The following is a 5,000-nucleotide window of genomic DNA, read 5'->3' as shown; positions in this document are numbered from 1 at the left end:
AGAGAGAGAGGAGAGAGAGAGGAGAGAGAGAGGAGAGAGAGAGGAGAGAGAGAGGAGAGAGAGAGGAGAGAGAGAGGAGAGAGAGAGGAGAGAGAGAGGAGAGAGAGAGGAGAGAGAGAGGAGAGAGAGAGGAGAGAGAGAGGAGAGAGAGAGGAGAGAGAGAGGAGAGAGAGAGGAGAGAGAGAGGAGAGAGAGAGGAGAGAGAGAGGAGAGAGAGAGGAGAGAGAGAGGAGAGAGAGAGGAGAGAGAGAGGAGAGAGAGAGGAGAGAGAGAGGAGAGAGAGAGGAGAGAGAGAGGAGAGAGAGAGGAGAGAGAGAGGAGAGAGAGAGGAGAGAGAGAGGAGAGAGAGAGGAGAGAGAGAGGAGAGAGAGAGGAGAGAGAGAGGAGAGAGAGAGGAGAGAGAGAGGAGAGAGAGAGGAGAGAGAGAGGAGAGAGAGAGGAGAGAGAGACTAGAGCAGTCGGTGAGAGACAGCAGAGACAAGAAACAACAAAGCACGCAGTTGGGAATATATACGATCGAGAATTAACAGCGAGCCTGGAAGTGACCGGACAAGACGAGGTCCCGGTGCTGGAACTCATGAGAGCCATCCGAGCTCTGTGTGGGGGGCTTATTGCCTGCAGAGCGACCGGTGCCAGGACGTATGAGATAACTATGTCTCATGCCAAGGGGAAGGAGCGGCTCCTAGACGGTTTCAAAATAGGTAACACAAGCATTTTAGTAAAAAACCTTTGTAACGATGAGTTAATGGTTTCCTTTCTAAACTTACCTGCGTATATCACAGACGATGAAATCATGCAAAAGCTTGAGGGATGGGGTGTATCGGCTGCATCCGCTATTAGAAGGAGGATGTGGCCGGGCACACAAGTAGCGGACGGGACGAGGTTTTTAAAAGTTAAATTTAATGACAAGGTGCAATCGTTACCGTATTCAGCGCGGTTTGAAACAGTAATGGGACCTGAATACTTCCGTGTGATACACGACAGACAAGCAAAAGTTTGCAGGATGTGCCTCCAGCCGGGGCACATCCTGAGAGATTGTCCGGAGTTCTCCTGTCACAAGTGCGGAGTCCAGGGACATTATGCGAGGGAGTGCAGCAGCCAACAAAAAAAGATTAAAAAATGTGAGGTGTGCTGCAACCTGATGGAGGAATGTAGCTGTAATTACAGTGAGTCTGATGTTGTGGCGGGGTCCGGATCGGAGGCACCGTCAACAGAGGCGGAGGACATGAGTGAGGAGGAGGAGGAAGGAGAAGAGGCCGGTGAGGGGGGCAGCGGCACCGTGGAAGCGGCTGACAGAGAGGGTCTCCCCCAGCGGAGGGCTACAAGCCTCGCAAAAGCCGCACAGAGCCTGGCCACAAAGCTGGTCGAGAGCAGAGACGGGCTGAGTGTAAACTCTGGTCCCCGAGAGAGAGGAAAGGGCAAGGGCGGAAACGGGCTCGCAGAGGGGCCGGAGCCGTCCATTGCCCTGGAATCGATGGACGTGGGGGAGACTCTGAGCGATCTGCAGCAGGCGGCAGCCGCACCCCCCAGAGCGCCGGCCTCGACCTCCCCGACTCAGCAGGGGGAATCAGACGGTGACTCTGAGATGGACGTCGCCACCATCCAGAGCATCAGGAAGCAGCACACCTCTACTATAGCCGCTAGAACTAAGAAAAGGAAGAAAGAAAAAAGAACGATGAATAAACTAGGTGTTTAAAAAACATTTTTTTGTTACAATGTTGCTGCTGCACTCCCTGAAAAAAAAAAAAAAAAAAAAAAAAAAAAAAAAAAAAAAAAAAAAAAAAAAAAAAAAAAAAAAAAAAAAAAAAAAAAAAAAAAAAAAAAAAAAAAAAAAAAAAAAAAAAAAAAAAAAAAAAAAAAAAAAAAAAAAAAAAAAAAAAAAAAAAAAAAAAAAAAAAAAAAAAAAAAAAAAAAAAAAAAAAAAAAAAAAAAAAAAAAAAAAAAAAAAAAAAAAAAAAAAAAAAAAAAAAAAAAAAAAAAAAAAAAAAAAAAAAAAAAAAAAAAAAAAAAAAAAAAAAAAAAAAAAAAAAAAAAAAAAAAAAAAAAAAAAAAAAAAAAAAAAAAAAAAAAAAAAAAAAAAAAAAAAAAAAAAAAAAAAAAAAAAAAAAAAAAAAAAAAAAAAAAAAAAAAAAAAAAAAAAAAAAAAAAAAAAAAAAAAAAAAAAAAAAAAAAAAAAAAAAAAAAAAAAAAAAAAAAAAAAAAAAAAAAAAAAAAAAAAAAAAAAAAAAAAAAAAAAAAAAAAAAAAAAAAAAAAAAAAAAAAAAAAAAAAAAAAAAAAAAAAAAAAAAAAAAAAAAAAAAAAAAAAAAAAAAAAAAAAAAAAAAAAAAAAAAAAAAAAAAAAAAAAAAAAAAAAAAAAAAAAAAAAAAAAAAAAAAAAAAAAAAAAAAAAAAAAAAAAAAAAAAAAAAAAAAAAAAAAAAAAAAAAAAAAAAAAAAAAAAAAAAAAAAAAAAAAAAAAAAAAAAAAAAAAAAAAAAAAAAAAAAAAAAAAAAAAAAAAAAAAAAAAAAAAAAAAAAAAAAAAAAAAAAAAAAAAAAAAAAAAAAAAAAAAAAAAAAAAAAAAAAAAAAAAAAAAAAAAAAAAAAAAAAAAAAAAAAAAAAAAAAAAAAAAAAAAAAAAAAAAAAAAAAAAAAAAAAAAAAAAAAAAAAAAAAAAAAAAAAAAAAAAAAAAAAAAAAAAAAAAAAAAAAAAAAAAAAAAAAAAAAAAAAAAAAAAAAAAAAAAAAAAAAAAAAAAAAAAAAAAAAAAAAAAAAAAAAAAAAAAAAAAAAAAAAAAAAAAAAAAAAAAAAAAAAAAAAAAAAAAAAAAAAAAAAAAAAAAAAAAAAAAAAAAAAAAAAAAAAAAAAAAAAAAAAAAAAAAAAAAAAAAAAAAAAAAAAAAAAAAAAAAAAAAAAAAAAAAAAAAAAAAAAAAAAAAAAAAAAAAAAAAAAAAAAAAAAAAAAAAAAAAAAAAAAAAAAAAAAAAAAAAAAAAAAAAAAAAAAAAAAAAAAAAAAAAAAAAAAAAAAAAAAAAAAAAAAAAAAAAAAAAAAAAAAAAAAAAAAAAAAAAAAAAAAAAAAAAAAAAAAAAAAAAAAAAAAAAAAAAAAAAAAAAAAAAAAAAAAAAAAAAAAAAAAAAAAAAAAAAAAAAAAAAAAAAAAAAAAAAAAAAAAAAAAAAAAAAAAAAAAAAAAAAAAAAAAAAAAAAAAAAAAAAAAAAAAAAAAAAAAAAAAAAAAAAAAAAAAAAAAAAAAAAAAAAAAAAAAAAAAAAAAAAAAAAAAAAAAAAAAAAAAAAAAAAAAAAAAAAAAAAAAAAAAAAAAAAAAAAAAAAAAAAAAAAAAAAAAAAAAAAAAAAAAAAAAAAAAAAAAAAAAAAAAAAAAAAAAAAAAAAAAAAAAAAAAAAAAAAAAAAAAAAAAAAAAAAAAAAAAAAAAAAAAAAAAAAAAAAAAAAAAAAAAAAAAAAAAAAAAAAAAAAAAAAAAAAAAAAAAAAAAAAAAAAAAAAAAAAAAAAAAAAAAAAAAAAACTACTGAATTATGCAAGAACAGAAATGCTAATAGATAATAATTATATAGAAAAATGGGATACTGTAAAAGAAAGAATCAAAAGATTAAGTATTAATTTTAGTAAAGAGGAAAGATGGAAAGAAAAACAGGAAGAACAAAACATCAGGAAGAAACTAGAAGATGAACTGATATTACTAGATAACCAAGGAAATAGAGACTGTGGGAAGTATGAATTATATAAAAATCAATTAAATAATATAGAAAGAAAAAAATGCAAAGGGGCAGCAATTAGATGCAGGTTTCAAAATTTAGTAGAGGGGGAAAAATGTACAGCGTTTTTTTTGGGGCTAGAAAAACAAAAACAGAAGAAAACCATAATTGAAGAACTGAAAGATAAAGACAATAACATCCAAAAAGACAAGATAAAAATACTCGAAATCATAACAGAATACTACAAAAACCTGTTCAAAAAAGAAGGCAGCGATATAAGGAAAACTGAAGAAATAATCTCTTACATAGACAGGAAGATAAACAAGGAAGATAAAATGTGGTGTGATAGCAAATTAACGATAAAAGAAATAGAAAACGCAATCAAAAATCTAAACAAAAACAAAAGTCCAGGAAGTGACGGCCTAACGGCCGACTTCTACATGGCTTTCAGTGAGCAGATGGCCCCCCTGTTGCTGGACCTCTATCAAGCAATTCAGGACAATAAACGGACACCAGAATCATTCACAAAAGGTATTATAACTTTAATATATAAGAACAAAGGAGACAGGAACAACATAAGCAACTACAGACCCATAAGCCTTCTAAACACAGATTACAAAATTTTGACAAAAACACTGGCAAATAGACTGAAACAAACATTAGATCAAGTAATTAGCACAAATCAAGCATATAGCATCCCAAACCGAGATATACAGGACTCATTACACACAATCAGAGACACAGTAAGAGGGATGAAGGTACAGGGGGGCCATTTGCTCACAATAGACTTAGAAAAAGCTTTTGACAGGGTGGAGCACAATTTTCTGTTCAAGGTATTGGGGAAAATGGGTTATGGTGACGGGTTTATTGAATGGGTGAAATTATTGTATACAGATGCTCGGAGTGTAATTAAATGTAATGGGTTTTTAACAGATAGCTTTAGGATAGGAAGATCAGTAAGGCAGGGCTGCCCTCTGTCAGCCCTGCTTTACAGTATAGTAACAGAACCACTAGCACAAGCAATACTACAAGACAAACATATTTTAGGAATAAACACACCAGCAAACAGAACAGTTAAAATAACCCAGTATGCAGACGACATAACCATCACAGTTAAATCAGGGGAATGTATAGACAGAATTTTAGATCACTTCAAAACATACAGTGCAGCATCAGGAGCCAAAATCAACATTCACAAATCAGAGTTAGGAACATTAGGACAGGATCAAAACATTGTAAATAAATGGGGTTTTTGTGTGAACAATGGGTGCAGGAAGATACTGGGAGTGTATATAGGGGGGCACGAGGGTG

This window comes from Seriola aureovittata, chromosome 4, assembly GCF_021018895.1.
Source record: "Seriola aureovittata isolate HTS-2021-v1 ecotype China chromosome 4, ASM2101889v1, whole genome shotgun sequence".
Taxonomy (NCBI): Eukaryota; Metazoa; Chordata; class Actinopteri; order Carangiformes; family Carangidae; genus Seriola; species Seriola aureovittata.
This window is presented reverse-complemented; position numbering follows the sequence as displayed.